This window comes from Culex pipiens, chromosome 3 (assembly GCF_016801865.2).
Source record: "Culex pipiens pallens isolate TS chromosome 3, TS_CPP_V2, whole genome shotgun sequence".
Classification (NCBI taxonomy): domain Eukaryota; kingdom Metazoa; phylum Arthropoda; class Insecta; order Diptera; family Culicidae; genus Culex; species Culex pipiens.
In genome coordinates, this window is record NC_068939.1 from 129,132,682 (window position 1) to 129,151,576 (window position 18,895).

Genomic DNA, 18,895 nt, shown 5'->3' on the forward strand with positions numbered 1-18,895 from the left:
TTCGAATGCAATGTTTTCAAAAATTTTAAATCAAGACTAACATTTCAAAATGGCCTAATATTGCATGTTTGGCCCTTTTGAAATGTTAGGCCTGATTTAAAAATTTTGAATATATTTTAAAATCAGTATTAATTCAAAAAATTATAATTCGGTCAAATATTTTTTGCACAAACTGGACATTTCTGAAAAGTTGGGCTTTGAAGTCTCTTAAATCATATCAAAAAATGAAAAAAAGTTAAAATAGTGTTTTTTTTTTGCAAATCAAGTTTTAGTGACAAAAAGTTAAATTAAAATCTAAAATTTTTTTTTACCTTGTATCATTTTTTATTTTCATTATAGTTTTTATCCATGCCTACAACTTTGCCGAAGACACGAAATCAATTAAAAAGTTCTATGATTAGATACAGATTTTTAAATTTTCATATATCATTTTTGTATTGACAGCTGCCAAATTAATTTGGAAAATTTTATGGAAAAACTAATGATGCAAATGGCAAAATGGGCATAACGAAGACACCAAAAAAGTTTCAGCCGGATTAAAAAATACAAAAAAAAATCAAAAAAAGACCGATTTCGTAGAGCATTGCTTCTCTATCTTATCTTGGCCAATCTGGAACAGATTAACCGTGGTCCTTTGAGGACACTTTCGAAATATGCAAGAAACCCTACCATCCGACATATCAAACTTCATGAAATTGAAACATATGTCAATCTACGGACATGCAGTCGTTCTCTGACCCATTCTGGTTACTATGGACTGATTACCGGTGGAGTTTTTAGCACACTTCCGGAACAATTTCCCTCCGAACAAATGTTAAAAAACAACGAAAAGAAAATGTGATATTTTCCTATTTTTTATAAGTTAACATAAATATTCATTTCATCGACCCATTTGGAGTCACTTCACCGTAACGTTATCCCTTGACCGACTGTGACCACCTCAAAGAAAGTGGGCCGGGGCAGCTCCTGACACTCCCGGAAGGCTCGAACCCCAAAAAACCGGTACGCGTCACAATAAAATCACGATGTGATCGCGCGGGGCGGCCGCAATTTTCTCCGGTCGACTTTATTAATTATATTTTCAATCAGGAGTCGCACTCGATGGCGGAGAATCGGGTGCGGTGTAGCTCTTTTTTTTGGTAGTTTATTTTTATTTTGATGACGGCGGGAAAGCTACCAGGGAGATGCCTTCACGTAACTTCATAAAAGGGTTAATTCAAGCCCTCGAGGAGTGATCATTTTGGGAGGAAGCCGTCTTTGTCGAGTTTGCAGTTTTTAAAGCGTAATTATCGGTTGCGAACGTTCGATTTTTTTTTTTTTTTGTTGATTCGATGCTGGGAGGGGGAAATTACCTAAAAGAAGCGAATGAAAATTCCAATCAAATCGTTTGAAGGACTGCCGAAGAAAGCGGTGTGGAGACTTCCGAAATTTTTGGACATGTCGAAATTAAATTTCACCAGAATTGAGCGGCAGTTGTCAATCTTACTTTGAGAAATCGCTCGCACTTGGGACCGTAAAAACGACGAATCTTCAATTCATTTGGAGATTGCCAAATTCGTCACAATTTCTCAAACCGTTTTGACACCAACCGGCTTAAAGTCATTAATCGCCAAATTCGGTTCAATTCCTTGCGTGCAGTTCGCGCGCTTAATTCCCCTAATTGGGAAATAAAGTCAAACTCTTGCTGGCGAGCGCAGGCCCGCGGGTGTCTAAAAGTGCACCAAATTTGGGCACACGTTTTATGACGGTTCCATTCATCGGGAAGGCTTTCGTTGATTTTTTCTTTCTCCCTACACAGCAGTGACAGACAGCCTTTGAGGAATTTCGAACCAATTATCGTTTAATTTGGCCTTAACAAAAAAAAAAAATCAATAAAACGAGGTCGAATAAACGTCACCCGAAATTTACACCAGAAATTAAGCTGAGAGTTTTGTATTTTCAGTATTTTACTCCGAAAATTCCTATAAATACATTTATAAAATTGAATTTCAAGAAATATGTTTGATTAAGCAACACGTGCCATAAATACCGCAAACATCACCTCTGAAAAAGCATCCAAAAATATTGATTTAAACTTCCACCAAGCAAACATTCACCAGCTCATCACTTCAAACAAACAAAAAAAAAGGTCCACGCTGAATCACTCGAGTGCACAATCAACAAACAAATTTCACGAAATTCGTGATGAGCTTCCCCGTAAGCCTTCCAACAGGCAAACAAACAGCTCCAGTCCATTGTTTTATGACACGCACTCCAGTCAAAATAAAACGTGTGTCTGACGTCTTGATCTATCACCGCGCATAATGATTCCATTTATCACGACGACGACGACGAAGTGTGGCCGAGACAAGACGGTCTACGAGAGAAAGATCAAGTCTCGAGTTTTTTTTGAAAAGGTCCTATAAACAAAATTTTTAATTTTTGCATTTTGGGTGTCTTTAGAACCGCCTTGAGTCAGGGGTATTCAAAAACACCCAAAAAGCAAAAAGTGAAAATTATGTTTATAGGACCTTTTCAAAAAAAACTCGAGAAGTACAACAAATGCGTACAGGTCATCTCCTCGAAAACAAAAAAAAAACAAATCCAAACACAAACGCCGTCGTAACGAGTACGAATGTGAGGAAATAATCAGCCGAGACAAAGGCGACATTTATCATTGCGTCCTGCTGCGGCGACCAGAATTTGAGCGGCGTTGAACAGGGGACTTGGACAGACTTTGGACCACGGTGGAGTTCAGTAGACGTAATGTCTCGTCGTGGAAGACATTTCTCAGATTTCTCAGTGCGGGTGGATCCATGGTGGCGACCTTTAAAGTGTTTTCAAATGTCCTTTTAGGCAAAGTTTGGTGATAATCCTCAAAACTCGATTTCAATTCTGAAATATTTGACAAAAACCTCAAAACTTCGTGCAATGTTGTCACTCTTCATATGAAATGTAGTTCTGAGTAGATCGTGCTACTTGACACACCCTGCAATTGCGACAAACTGACAAAGGAAATTTTAGTCAGAGGCCATTTTGCCACGCTTGCATGGATGTCTACTGTTTACATTTTTGATCAAAACTCGGGACTCCGGCAACCAAACTTTGCTCAGTATTGGGACTGATTATTTATTTACCCAAATTTGATTTAATCACCTTAAATTGTTGTGATTACGTAATCGTTATCGCAACCAAACTGGTTAACTAAACAAAACGTGTTTGTTTGTGTTTGCATTAAGTGATTTGATTTTTGTTTGTTCTAGAATAATCTTTAAAACGCGATTTCTCGAAACGTCAAAAAAGACATAAGATTCGATGACGGTAAACGTCTAAAAAGCGTTCTTTTTTGAAAATATTTGAGTTCAATATGAATTTAAATATCGATTTTTTTTTTCAAAATTATTTTTTCCTTTTTTTGCAACAACTTAACTTTATTTACCGTACACTGGGGTCAATCGGGACACATGGGGCGAATTGGGAAAGCAGTTTTTACCATGTTGGAGCACAATATTTTGATTTTTCTGGTTGGTTTCGGTTAGAACAGACTCAGGCCAATAAAATGTGTACATCCATTTCCAAATTAAAAGCTATAAGCGCTCTAAAAACTGCTGTCCCTATTCAGACTGTAGTCCCGATTCATCCCAGATTACGGTACCAAAAACAGCTATCGTTTTAGATGCTTGAAAATGATTTGTTTACAGAGAATGTCAAGAGGCTAAAAAAAAGGATTTTTTTAACCAAATTCAGACAACTTTACCGAATTTTCAGCTGCTTTGTTCGATAAACTGAAAATTACCGAAATTTGGTAATGAAGTTCATTATTGTAAAACTTCGTTCATTTTGACATATGGTTCAGCGATTTTTCAACTACCGAATTCGGTCAAAAAAAACCTAAGTGGGTATAAAACCTCGTTATCCAAACTAATCGTGATTGTCGTGATGTCAAAGTCAAATCTAGGGAAATTTTTTTATTTCAAAAATTAAGCAATGAATAGCGTAATTATTAGTTTTCATCGAAGCTTCTTTCAAAAGTTATTTAGTTTATTTAAAAAATTTGATTGAAATACACAGCCAAATTCTTAGTTTGCTACTTAATTAACACAAAGGCACATAAACAGTAAAAAATTGTTTAAATTTGAAAGATGTAATTTTGAAAGCTTCAATATTACCTCTTTTATATTGTAATTTTACCTCAATTTAGACTGAAAAAGTTAAATTACACTAAAAAAGTGTTAAAATTACACTTTTTTTTTCAGACCTGATGTATCCCCCCCCTTTTAGTTAACATCAATCGCAATCCTATCCTATCCCTTCAGCTGTGATTGGCCAAATTAAATTAAAAAAATAAGAATATTTGAGACGATGACTCGCTTTTTTCGTAATTTTATTGGTTTATTTTTGTTAAATTTTATCAAGTTGTTATGCACTTTTTCATATACTTTTAAGTTTGATTTAAAAAATATATAAAAATTATGATAATTTTATTTTTATACATATAAAATATTGTTGAATATAATTGGAAATTCGGTGGATATTAGGTATGAATAAATGTGAATAAAAAAATACCCCAGCAAGTGAATTATAAGAAAAACACTTTAAGTTAAATGTTCTAGTTCAACTAGGAAAAGAATTTCCTCCAAGGAAATGAAAAAAAAAACAAAATTTGATTTGTAAAATTCTAGATAAGGCCGTTGCAAATATTTTTCTAAGTTTATGTCGCAAATTCGTCTCGTGCGAAATGCATTTGAAGACACTTTTTTCATCTAAATGTTGAAATCTTGGCTTGTAATTTCCATTTTTTTTTTTGGTCAGATGCTATTTTTGATACCATTGATCAGATTCTCAATGTTAAAAGTAAAATTTGTGTGAAATTTTGAAACTCTTTGAAAAAATATTTTAGATTAAAGAATTCGTAATTTAAAAACGGCACAATTGGGTAGAAAAACTGAAAAAAAAATCTAATTTTCGATAATTTTCATTCTTTGATAGCAACAAATTGTGCAGATTATTTTTAGCTTTTGTACACTATTTTTAATGATTTAAAACATATGTTTTCCAGTAACCTAAAACAAAATTATAATGAAAATATAAGTCTTATCAAACGAAATCAATTTGAAATGCATTCCCCTGTATTGAAAATCGTTTTAATTATGTTTATAACATAATTAAAAAAAATGCTCGTTTATTTTTTTAGAATTACAGTCCAGACTCGATTATACGCAGGCCTGAAAAAAAAATGTTTTTTCGTTGTCTTATTATTGATCGTCGAGCTTAAGTATGACCCCTAAACTACGCTAAAAAGATTTAGAATTTTTAATTCCAAGATGGCGGCCAATATGGCGGTGACGAATAATTCAAAAAATGCATTTTATTATTTATTAGGCAATCAACTATTCAAATTTGACTAAAATGAGGTCGCTGAACTCGAATTTGATGTTACAAACAAGAAAAAGAAAAAAATGAAAAAAAAAATTTCTTCTGTTCGTGATTCGATTATCCGAGTCTGGACTGCATTAAGATATTCCAATGTACATTACAAAAAAAGGTTTAGCCAAACATATAAGTTTCTTCCATGCTTAGAAAATTTTGGAAACTAATGATAAGGAGGGACACAAACATCAAAAACTATTCCCATCTATGAACCACGTGGACACTTTTGTAACACAAAATTCATTAGGGAACGTTGATTTTTTTGTTCAAATCATCCAATTGTCATACAAATTTTCACTGCTTGATGGACTCACTAATTGAGTTACCACCATGGAACAAAGCCCCGGTCTTAAGAACTGGGCATACCTCTAATACACACCTCTCAACGCGTCAGCCTCGACGGTAGAGACATTGTAGAGGCTGCTGGTCGGAAAGGTCAACCTCAATTACTCATCGTTTACCTTTGGCAGCTCAGAGCCGGTATTGGCGCAATTGCGAGAGCTTTCGAAGTGGAAAGGGGGAAAGACATACGGCTAGTTCCATCGGTATCGCTGGCACGTATAAAAAGCATTGAATGATAAATGTCTTCATTTTTATTCAAATTAGTTCGCACTCACGAAACCTGCCGGCGAGTACCTCCTCAGCTCCACTTCTCAACGTCTAGGCTCATCGGCTTGCGGTGGACACCCACCTGTGTCCGACCCCGGAGGTGTCGAAAATTGAGTGACTTGACACTCGTCCAACTCGACAATGGCCATTTTCAATTTAAAGTTCGATTTTTGGAACCGTGGCCAGACCACGTGAAGTGATGCGCTTTTTCCCACATAAATTAGACGCGTACGGCGAGCTGTGGCGGTGGCGGCGGTTGACCACGACCACGTACGTGATTTGAAACATTTTTTTTTTGAGACACTTAAGGTTGTTATTGTCGCCATAGTCTGCGACGCGTCGGTCGTGGGTTGATCCGATGACATACAGAGATGTTACTCGAAGCAATTTGTGGTGTACTCGAACGCGCCATTCAATTAGGCCGTTTTGGGGGAGGTTGGTGTGTGGAATAGTAATTTTACTGTCATTCATTGAAGTTTACACGAATTTTACGGCGAGAAAATGCAAATGGAAAGGGAACAGGAATTAAATGAAGAATTGACAGAAAACTGTTTTCGAGAAAAGTGTTCGCAAAACTTTGACTTTTCAAGGCAAAAAACACAATAAAAGGAGACTTTACATAAACCTAAGTATTCGTAGAGACCATGTCATAGCAAATATTATAAAAATCATCAACTTTTGCAGCATTATGAATGAGCATATAGAGGGTGACGATTCTCGAGATTGTAAATTTCCTGGGAATGTACAATCTGGGAATTCCCTTGACCTTTGTTTTTTTTTGGCAAATTTTTTGAGTTTTTTTTAGGTTTTATAACAAATTTTAAACATTTGCATAAATTCAATATCATTAGGTCTTAGTTATGCTTCACAATTTAATTTTATTATCGAATCTTCAATGACTTTGTGGAATACTTTCTATTTGTTAAACAAGTTTTCCAAATCTGCTAGTACAAGATCAATTAAGCGATTTTTTGGGACTCAACACTTTTTTTTTATTCTAGTTTCTCACTGAATGATTTTTTTTGCGTTAAGACTTGTTTTTTTCCGTTCTTAACTGATTGTTATCAGTAAAGGAATATTTACAATTTCAAGGAAAACTGAACTGAACTAAATATGAACAGTTGGCGTAATAAAAATGCCATAATTTTATTGCGCAAAAACCACTAACTTAGACTTTGCACTAAATAATGCTATCGAACGCACTTTTGCGACTTTTCAAGCTTGATTGGGAAATTTCAAATTTCCTAAAACATGATCAAAGCTAGTCGAGGTTGCCCACTTGTTTTTTAGCTTTCAATCGAAATTTTAAAGTAAGAAAGACCAGTGTAAACTGTGACTGGAAATGTAAATAAACAACAACTGGTTGCCTAGAGGATAGTGCGGGCAAAATCCAAGTTACAGGGTAAGGATCACTAGTAAAATAATAATTGATTTTTGCTGCCCTTTCAAAACTCGCAAAAAAATGCCTCTAAATTTGTCTGAAAAAAGTATACCCATTTTAAATAACCATCTTGGTTTTAATTTCTGGGCTGTGACTGCAAGTGGACGTGTCATCAATTACAAATATTACATGTTTAATTCAAAATTTTCTGAATTTGCGAATCAAAGAAGCATTGATAAAATTGAACTTAAAAATGGCGTTATGTATGTTTTCTGTCTATGAAATACAACTCTTCTTTTGTCGTTGATTGGATTTTTTTTTTGTTTTGCCTCAACATTTTTATGTATAAATTCCAGTCTCGACTTAATTTCCCGGGAATCGAGAGGCTAAACAATTGCCAATTTTCTGGGAACTCCCGCTGGTCACCCACTAAGCATAATCTTATTAGTTGAAAGTTATAGTTAAAGTTATACATAGGATATCATTTCAGATAAGTGCTAATGCAGGCCTGCCCAACGTCCGGCCCGCGGGCTGAATCCGGCCCGTGAAGCCATTTCATCCGGCCCGCGACGGCTTTTCAAAATAATTATATTACCGGCCCTTAAGGCTGTCCATGAATTATTAAATAAATAAATTGATTGTCTGAATTTAAAAAAAAGTAAAAGTAAATCTTTCCCAGTTCCTGAGGGGAACACCCTTGAAGAGTATCGGGGCCGGCATTTACAAAGCGGATTCAGTGGCAGTTTCATTCTCAACTTAATGTTAACATGTTACGGTTAATGTTAACATTCCATAGGTCGCCTCCCTAAGGTGTCGTGATAAGGTCCAGTTTGTGACGATACACTACCTTCCCTTTACTAAGCAATCGATTCCAGAAGGGAAAAGTTCACCAGTTGTGTTGGTCCGAGCCGGGATTTGAACCCCGATCTACCGCTTACGAGGCGGAAGCGTTACCACTGGGCTACGTGGCGCGGTCAAAAAAAAGTAAGCTTGAGATCAAATTTTAACATATTATAACAACATTCTTCATATTTGAATTTAATTCTTATATTTTCTATATTGATATTTTTTAAACTGAAAAATAGTGCAAGAAAACAAAATTATCCATTTCGTAAAATTGTGAAATAAATGAAAAAAAAAACTTGGATTGTTGTCTAAAAATGTACAAAATTACTCTAAATTTAAATTTCTTTCAGTTTTAACTGAAGTTTTTTTTCTATTTTCATTTGTTTTTTTTTAATAAATAACTAAGCAAAGACTAGTATATTTTTCCTTAACAAATTTTCTGTGATTATGTTTTTTTTAAGAAAAGCTTCAAAAAGCAAATTATGAGCTAAGAAATAAGGGAGCAAAAATATATTTTTCCATAAAAGAATCCTTATTTCGTTTGAATAAATTTTAGTCTCATTGATTTTTTTATATTATAGTGTAGAGGATATAAACTTAAAAAAATTGCAGCGACAATTGAAAGTTCAATGTTCTTTTTAAATTATATCGAGGTATTTATTGCAAACGTCAAAAAACATAACTATACAATTTTAAACAAACAAAAATTAAAATATGTTTGATAAACACATTTTTGAAAGTTATCTTTGTGTTTTATTCTTAAAATGAAGATATACTTTTTACTTTTTTCAACTTTTTCAAATATTAGTTCCGGCCCGCCACTGCTTCAGAAAAATCAGATATGGCCCGCAGGGCCAAAAGGTTGGGCACCCCTGTGCTAATGTTTTGAAAAAAAGCAGAAATCACCAGATTTAATCCACCTAGATGTGGAATCATTCCTTTGTTACCAAATAGAACAATAAATGTGAATAAAATAATGTTTTTCTTAAAGCAAGAATTTAAAAGTATACTAATTATTTCAAATATTTTTCAGAAATAAATTGTGCTGTAACATGTAATATGGCAAAAATTTACCAACTGGAAAACCAAATGGAGTGCACAGCAGGGTTCCTACATGTTAATCTGTATTTTCGATGGTCAAAAATCTGTATATCTGTATCATGGAGACAAAAATCTATATTTGCAATCTGTATTGACATTTTCGAACAAATTTTAAACAAAAAATATTTAAGATCGTTGTTTGATGATGATGATGATTTGTTTTTTTTCGATGATATTTTTCCCCTAAATCACTATAATAGTTCTATCATCGGAAATAAACTTTGAAAAAGCTTAAATTTTGTGTCACTAGCAGATTATCGAGAAATTAAAAGTGAGAGTGTGTGCGTGCAACATGGAGTTAAACTTTTCAAAGTGCTATGGTAATCTTCACAGCAACTTCACATAAAGTTTAACTCCATGTTGCACACACTCTCACTTTTAATTTCTCGATAGTGCAAGATTTTGAATGACTTTAAAAAAAAAATGATTTCTTTGAATTTTAATGCATTTTATGAAAATTATTCCAAAAATTAGCCTATCAAACGGACCAAAATTGTGAATCCAATAAAACGAAAATTTCGTCTCCGATTTGGCTACACAACAACATTATAAAAGAAATATTGTGCATTGTGGAAAGAAACCCAACCTAATTTTCAAAGACTTCTGAGTGGAGCATTTGGCCAGTCTTAAACCTATCGTTTGTTATATAACAAAAGTTTAAACGGGCAATTTTTAGCAAAACGATAAAACGAGAAATCTGGCCTATTACTACATAAAAATTTCTATGTTGCCAAACTACGATACAAAACAAATTCCACCATGATCGTTTGAACAAATTTAAGGGGTTAGTTTTATTTATTCTGTTTTATTTTTACATAACACAAAATTTAAAAATTGGGCTTTGTCATGCACATGGGATATTTATTGAGAGTCTTTAACCATAATTTCAGTCAATTTCATATCATAATTTTTTGCTTTTTTTAATTCACAGACTGTAAATGAAACAATATCCTTTTTCATCATTTTTTAATTTTTTTAATGTTTTGACATCAACATAAGTGTAACAATTCCTTGAGCATTTTGTTTTGAGAACATTTGCAACGAAATCAAATTAAATGTTGACGGGTTTGGAAACATTTCAATGTTTACAAATTCAACAACATAGCGATACCGGATAAGCTTACAGTATTTCTTATCGTGTGGGTAATTTTGATTACTAACATTTTCAGATATGCTGTCCAAATCAAATTCATAACAAAATGAAACAATAAATAAAACTGGTCCAAATTCATCACATTACGATAAACTGAGCAAAAAAAATAAATCAATAAACCAAAAATCACAGTTAACCGAAACCTCCCCCATCAAGATTACTCGTTAAAAAACAAAACCCATTCCAATCCCTGCGGGATCGTGCCCCTCACAACCCGCCCAATAACAGGATAGCATTAAAAATAAATTAATGATACCGACCCTACCGCGGTCATTCCCCACAAAACAAAAACAGAAGAAGAAAAAAAACGACTCAGTTGATGCCCGATCTTGTCCGCGATTGGTACCTACCGTGGTCAATTTGCTATCCAACAATCGTCGTTCCGTCGGCGCCGACGGTAGCCCCCGAATCGACGACCTGGTCTCGTCGATCTGCAGTACTACAATCCTTAACAACCACTAGCGCAAAACGATAATTTAATTCTTCGATAAATATCTGTGCGATCACCGCGTCGCGGCTTGTAATACCGCTGCCTTTTTTTTTCTCGCTTCAACTCCACAAAACGATCTTTTAAAATATTATTAACGACTCCGCGACCACTCTGCACCGCACTCCAGGCACACCGCGTATCTTCCCTTCGGAGTTGCTCCGGTCACTATCACCGTTCACCGATCAACTTCTTGAACTGCCTGTTCAGCTTCCAGCCAAGGTATGAAAATCCACCGAGATTATCCGCGATAATCGTATGCAGTGCTGTTTATTAAAATTTCGCAACTTATAACTCCACTTTTATGCGGAGTTAGTCCGGTTGTCTGGCCGCCTTCGCCGTCACCGCGTGCACTTCTTTGTGTTCGATCGTACGGAGACCTCCAGCGGTTATCTTCCTTGACCGCGACCTGAAGTTCCGCGCCGGACAATCACCACTTGAGTATATGGTAATGATCAATTCTTCACCCGTGTTTTGCTTTTGTTGCGCCGCGATCACAACCTCCTTCGAAATCCAAAATCACTTTCCGTAACGCCTTCGCGATCACCCCCGGGAGGATCTTCTACTACGCTGGCGCCACCAACCACTAAGGTATATCTCCACTTGAACAACCCGCGTATGGGCGCAGACCACCACTTTCGGTTTCTTCACCAACCGCCCAAACACGAACTCCGCCACCACTCAACAACTCCTTCGCAAACAGCTGATCGTACGCGACCGTTGATCTTCCAAAAAAAACCTTCCGAGACTCGCATCCAACCCGCGCGACAGACGCAATCGCACTGAGACTCGCGGACGGACCCACCAGGCCACGGAGTCCCCCCAGTGTGTCACCACAAGGTGTTACGATCCGGCGTGTGCGTGGTCCGTGTAACCTCTGGGAGTTCTTCAGGAGGTTCGCCCCCCACGCGCGATCGCGCTCTCACTCTCGATTCATTCACTCTCAACGATCGCGCGATCTGCTTTGACCACCACCACCACCGCTGGTGGCGTTACGGTTTGGTAGGTCTGAAGGGTGAGGGAACTGCACCCGCCTTTTCCGTCGACGATCGCAGCGAATGAACGCGTGGGATTCGTTGGGGGAAACTGTGATGCAGAGAGAGGCTCAAAGAAGTGGTGGGTGATGGCGTTACGAAAAGGTACAGTTATCGGAGAGAGGAAGGAGGGAGAGAGTGAGTGATCGTGAGATAAACGGGAGAGGGAGTCGTTGAGGTGGTCTGAGAGAGAGCGCACTGAAGCTTTGAGAGTTTGATCAGGATTGAAAACAGACTTGCTCGTTTGGTGTTCAGTTTCGCTTGGAGTTTTCTGGAATTCAGACGTAAAAGATCTGTACAGGAAAAAAAAATAATTGGATGTTCGAATTAAAATAGTGAGATCGTTAATTAAGATAAATTCCAAAATCCACGGAGAAGAGTTAAATTAGTTTTATGGGTTTTCTCTATGCACTCACAGAAAATCTTAGAAAGTTGCCATGATTTCACTTTGATTTACGATAAACTTTGTCCTAAGAGAAGGTTACCAGGTCAATATTTGAAAAATCTGGCCAAGTATCGATAAAAAATCTTGAAAAATCTTGCTGACGAAAATCTAACAATTCTGAATGGTGAAGGGGAGGGAAAGTATAAGTTAATTTAAAAATTTGTGGAATTCCAATGTTTTAACTGATTATATGGCTTCAAAAATGTTAAATTTACTCTTTTTCAAGAAAAACACGTTATATAATTTATAATCGACACTTTGTTCAAAATGGGCATAATGTGAACAATCTGGCAGAATCTGTCAATATCTGGCTTAGAAAAGGATGAATCTTTATTCTAGCTGAAACTTGCAAAATCTGGCATTCCCAGATTTATCTGCACAGCAAAAAAAAAGTTGAATTAAGGAATGTTGAAAATTTGGTAGGTTGAATATTACCTCTTTTTTGTGTAATATTACTTAAAAAATGTGTAAAAATGTAAACCTGATGAATATTCATCAAAAATTGATGAAAATTCATCATTTTCAGAGGTAAAATTGATCATTTATTTGCCACAAAATCTGTCACCATTTCCTGATGAATATTACCATCATTTTTTTTCTGTGTGGCAACCTGGCAACCATGGGTACGACCCCTTTCAATTTTTCAACAATTTACAGCCTGAAAAGGTGATATGTAATTTGGAATTTTAATGTCAAAGAGACTTTTATGTAAAATTTGACGCCCGATTTGATAGTTTACTCAATATTAAAAAAAACTCATTTTCACCGAAAAATTATCAAAAAATTAAGAACGCTGCTCAACAGTTTTTATTTTTTGAATATTTTTTTTTGCTTTTTTCTGAAAAGTCCTTATTAAAACCTTGAACGTTGCCAAAGACACCAAAACGATCAGAAAATTCCTTCAAAATTTACAGATTTTCGAATATTTACGTACCATGCACAGCAAAAAATCCGATGGTAAAATCGCATGCAAAAGCATGCACATCACCTTCGTCAAAATAAACACTTAATATTACACACTGCATGTACAACTTTTCTACTCACAAAAAAAAAGTTGCAACCGACGGGATTCCAACCCAGCACCAACAGTAAGGGCTGGCGCCTTAGCCCGCTCGGCCATCAGACCGATGAAGAATTGAAAGGATAAACGCATATCGGCATATATGAGCTTGACATTTCGGTCAAGTAGGTTTCCCATACTGATGGGCTACATATTTCAGGGTGTAATATTACATAGAATTTCATAAAATAATGCAACATTTATTTTACATCCAGGCCTTTTACACGCAGCTGGATTACTACTTTATTTGCTGTGTGCAAAAATTGTATGGAGACACAAAATGGCTTCTTTAGTCATAAGGAATGATCCCACAAAGTTTGAACCATATAAAAAAATATTAATACAATTAATTTCCGTTTTTGGTGGAGAATTGCTACCATGTGTATTGTCACTATGGCACTAAATCAAAACGAGCGATTTCAACTCTCGCCGCACTTTTTTTTCCGCATTTTCTGTCAAACTAAATTTGGTATTACTCGATCAGTGTGTAAGCCAACTTTGTTGTGTTCTTGTTTTGATTGACGAAAATTAATCTAATATTTATAACTATTTTTTAGGTAAAAAGTGAAACTAACGGATTTTTTATAGACAATAAATGGAGGTTTCGGAAATAAATCAAAATTTCGCAATATACTAAATTTAGTTTGACAGAAAATGCGGAAAGGAAACTAACTCTTTCATTCGTTTATTTAGTAACGTTTAACTTCGTGTTCAACACAACATGTCGTTGCACTCAGAATTAGAGTAGATAAGTTAGCGAAGAGATCCCTTCGGTAGTGTCAGATAAATCGTCGCAAAATTTCGGCTAAATGCAGATTCCCAAATAAAATTTTCCAATATTTTTTTTTTGTATATGTTTAAGGGGACAACTTTTGCACTATAATTTAAGATTGTGCTAAATCTGATACCGAGGATAAAGTTTTTTCAAATTGGGATTTTTGGAAAAATAGAAAATATTGTCAAACAAAACTTCAAAATAATTTTTAGATGCCAAATCTAATTTTCAATCGAAAATTGCATAACACATTTTTTTAATAAAGCGCAAATGATACATTTTTCGATTTTTATTTTTTTTTTTGCAATTTCTAAATACTTCATGAAAAGCACCCTTTAAAAAGAAATTTTCAAAATTCAAAAAAACTATTTCCTTTTTGGCATTGTTGATCAGACTACTTATTGCTGAGATACAGCCTAATTCGGATTAAATTTTGTTAAAAAATATGGTTTGAGTGTCATCTAATTGGTCCTCATTTTTCGCGAGCTCGGAAACTGTTTCGAATTTCAATGTTAAAATATAAATATTCTGCCTTTTCTATAAAAATAAAATTCTTAGATTTTCCCATTCAGTTCAAATGAATTAAAACTGTTAAAAAAAAACTTATTTTGTTAAATTTTGATCAGTACTATAACAAAAATCTTTTATCTGTTTCAATCTAAAAATATTTCCTTTGCTGTGCAAAATCGATAAACATTCACTAAACCAAGGAAAAAAATGCAACGTAATTAAGCTTCAATTAAATTTCCCAGCCAATTTTAACGTTCAGTAGTCAAGGTCGCAACCTGTTGCAGGCTTCCCACACCATGGTGATTAAAATACCTCGAAAGGTCAAACCGTGGTCTCTCCCAAACCCGAAACCACAACAAAGTTCACGATCACACACACAGGCACATACTCTCGCTGATCGATCGACTCTGGCATGCAAAGCAAGTGCCCGAGCTCTTTTGTTTTCTCTCTCTCTCTTTCTTTTTAAGATCGCTGATCGATCGACTCTGGCATGCAAAGCAAGTGCCCGAGCTCTTTTGTTTTCTCTCTCTCTCTTTCTTTTTAAGATGCCGAAGCCGAATTATGCGACCCGATAATTTCCAGCATCCGGGGATTTATCAATTACAACTAAAACAACAACCTCAACAACAATAAGAGTACTTTGAGTGCTCTTCTTCGCCTTCGTTGCAAGTACTTCGATTATGTGAGTCTGTGTGTGTGCGCGATTGTTTGGGCACAAGTGCATGTTCCACAATTACGATGTGCCATTTCGCGTGTCAGTTTATCTGTTTTTTTTTCTGTTTACTTCTTTTCTTAACGTTTAAAGATTGTTTTGTTTCGCTTCTCCACTTTAAACTTTTAGGAACATTTTTTGTTTCCCCTTTTTTTCTCAACCTCTTCTCTTTTCTGATTGTGCTTGTTTTTTACTTCTCATTGCTGATCTGCACTTGATTAATAGAGTGCCATTTAGTGTAGTGTGTGTGCGTTGTTATGTAACCTTTTCGGCTGCTTCTTCTACTCTGCTGAAGAGGACGCCGGTCGTGTGGCCTCGGCTGAGCTGTTCGCTGGTGCCGCTTATCGGAGAAGTCGTCGGCGTCGGATTGTTCCTTGGGATTTTGGTTGTGAGGCTCTCTGGTCAAGGCTTTCTCTTTCTGGCGCCTGGCTCTACGGATAGTGTGCAGTGCAGTGTCGGTGGTGGCCTTTCGCAGCTTTGCTTTGATTTATGGTTTTTGAGATGAAGGAACAAGTACTGCAATTCATATTAAAAATTTCTAAAAATTCTCAGGAATTGTTTCAAACACATACACCAGAATCGGTCGATGCATATTCGGCTATAAAAGATTCCTTATTTTTTATAAAACGTGTATGAAATTGATATCACTAGCAGTTTATGATGTCAAATTCTAGTCTTAACAAAATATTTTTCAAATTATGTTTCTTAAACAGGTCCATTTTCGTTCAATGATTAATTCTCAATATTGATCCCCAACAGTCCAGACTCGATTATTCGAAGGCCTTGGGAAAATTTCACTTCGAATAATGGAATTTTCGGATGGGACCATCCATAAACCACGTGGACACCTTGGGGGGGGGGGGTATGGTGGTTGTCCACGCTCCATACAAATAAGATTTTATTTGTATGGAAATTGTCCACGATGGGGGGGGGGGGGGTTTAGATTTACAAAAAAGTCCACGTGGTTTGTGGATGTGGAAAAAATGTGTTTATTTTCTTTTTTATTTTTTTCCTACTTTTATCATCAAATTCGAATTCTGCGACACCATTTTAGTAAAATTTGAATGGTTGATTGCCTTTTAAATTTAAAAATGCATTTTTTTCAATATTTCATCACCGCTATTTTGGCGGCCATCTTGGATTGAGAAATTCAAAAATTCTGAATTACTTCAGTACTAAAGCTCAACAATCAAAAATAACCATTCGCTACATAAGTTTTTATTGTCACATTAAATTCCATTAACTCAATAAAAACAAATTGCTAAAAATAAACTCGACAATCTATTAAAAGAAATAAAAACAATTACATTAAATAAATTAATTTTCAAATTTACTCAAAAATGGCCTGTATACCCTATTTTGCGCAACCACTTTACGGAACGTTCACCCTATATGGTCTGTCAAAAGCGAGATACACTTTTTGACAAGCTTGCCACCAGTCTGGAAACAAATTAATTTGTCAAAACGATTCAAACGATTTTCTAAAATTACTTTTAGATGCAAAATCAAATTAACTACTAATAAGTTATAGGCATTTTCAGGTAAAGTTTTTCGGAAAATGTTTACATTTTTTGCGAATCAAAAATACTTCATGAAGGAAATCATCGCTAAAAAAATATTTAAAAAAGCTGACCAAAACTTCTTATTTATTGGACTGCTGGTTGTTCTTGAAGATATTTATTGGATAAAATGTAAAACATTAAACCTGCATAATTTTTTTTTGCTACGATAGTAATTTCAAATTTTAAAAATCATGACCGACATTTAAAAACACAAATAAATCATTTCAGCCCTATCAAAAGGTCACTTGTTTTTAAAAATCATATTTCCGGTGCCAGATTTTTCACCATTCTTAACTCATACGCAAAAGATGTTTCTTCTAACAACGTATTTTTTTAAAAACAAAATATACATATTTTATTTTATAATTATATATATTTTAAGAATCAATCTTTTATTGTTTAAAAGTAAAGTCCTAATCAAAACCTACAACTTTGCTGAAGATACCAAATTGAGCAGAATGCACAGTGGTCCAGATCGCAAAATTTAGTGGAAAATGGTGAAGTTTTAGAGCTTTGGTGTCTTCAAAAGATTTGTTGCAAATGGAAAGGGCCAACATTAGGTTTGGTTGAAAATTAGGGTGGTTCACGATTAGGGTGATTTTGAAAATCTAACTTTACAGGAATATTTTTGGGATTTTTTTCGTCTTGTAGAAAGTTGTTGGGCTTGCCAAATTTTATCTCGTATTCTACGCTTTCTTTGACCAAATTTGTAGATAGCTTCTGTGCAAACCTTCAAAAATCAGTTTTTTGAACGTGGCAATTCAGGGGTAAGTTTTAGAGTAAATTGATATTCCGAGCCAGGGATGCCACATGATTTTTTAAAATGTCTGTGAAAAAGTCTGTGTATGTCTGTGTCTTAGTCTAAAATTCAAATAAATCAATTTACAGTCATAGAAATCTATCAAAAATTGTGTTTTTAAGCATTTGAAGACTAACGAAATAAGTTTCGATTGATATTTTAACAAAATAACAATTCAATGAAGTTTTTAAAAAGTCTGTGTACCTCAAAAAATGTCTGACACGAGCTCAAATGTCTGTGAAACACAGACAAATCTGTGTATCTGGCATCCCTGTTCCGAGCACTTTTAGAGCTCTAAAAAACAAACATTTTTATTTTTTGGCATGTCAATTTTGACTTAAGGGTCAAAAGTTACAGCCATTTTAAGGTAAGAAAGATGCAAATTTCAAACTTAAATATCTCGAAAAGGCGCAAGCCAAATTTGAAGCACCAGGTTGCATTTGAAAGAGGAGAATAAGACTCAATCAATCTCAGCGATGTTTTTCTTTAAACTCAAGATATCTTCATTTGAAAAAGTCTAATTTTCAAGGGAAAACCATATGGGACCACCCTAACGAAATTCGAAATTGCCCATAGAATTGAGCCAAAGTATCGAAAAATCGATTTTTGGTCATAATTTTGGTTTCCATGTAAAATTATCATTTAAACCCAAATTATGACCAAAAATAGATTTTTCGATACTTTGGCTCAATTCTGAGCGCAGATTCAGATTCAGCGGGCAAAATAACATGGAAAAACATATATTTGGACTATTTTCGAATTTCTTAGGGTGGTCCCATATGGTATTCCCTTGAAAATTAGACTTTTTCAAAAGAAGATAACTCGAGTTCTATTTACAACAACTTTTCTGAAGACACCAAAGCTCCAAAACGTCACCATTTTTCGGAAAATCCATTTTCCACTCAACTTTGCAATCTGGACCACTGTGGAATGGTGTTAACAAGAACTTATGTCATCGATGAAGTGTCATGATTGATATTCACATTGGTTAATTATTTTTTTCAAATAATTT

The 18,895-nt window shown here is 35.1% G+C and overlaps 1 protein-coding gene across 1 annotated transcript in view; it reads right to left on the reverse strand.

Annotated features, from left to right (window-relative positions):
- LOC120414838 (helix-loop-helix protein delilah) overlaps positions 1 to 11,798 on the reverse strand; it is a 101,773-nt gene extending 89,975 nt beyond the window's left edge. The window contains exon 1 of the mRNA XM_039576164.2: positions 10,850 to 11,798. The gene's annotated coding sequence lies outside the window, so the exon portion shown is untranslated. The remainder of the gene's footprint in view (positions 1 to 10,849) is intronic.
- Positions 11,799 to 18,895: the final 7,097 nt, after the last annotated feature.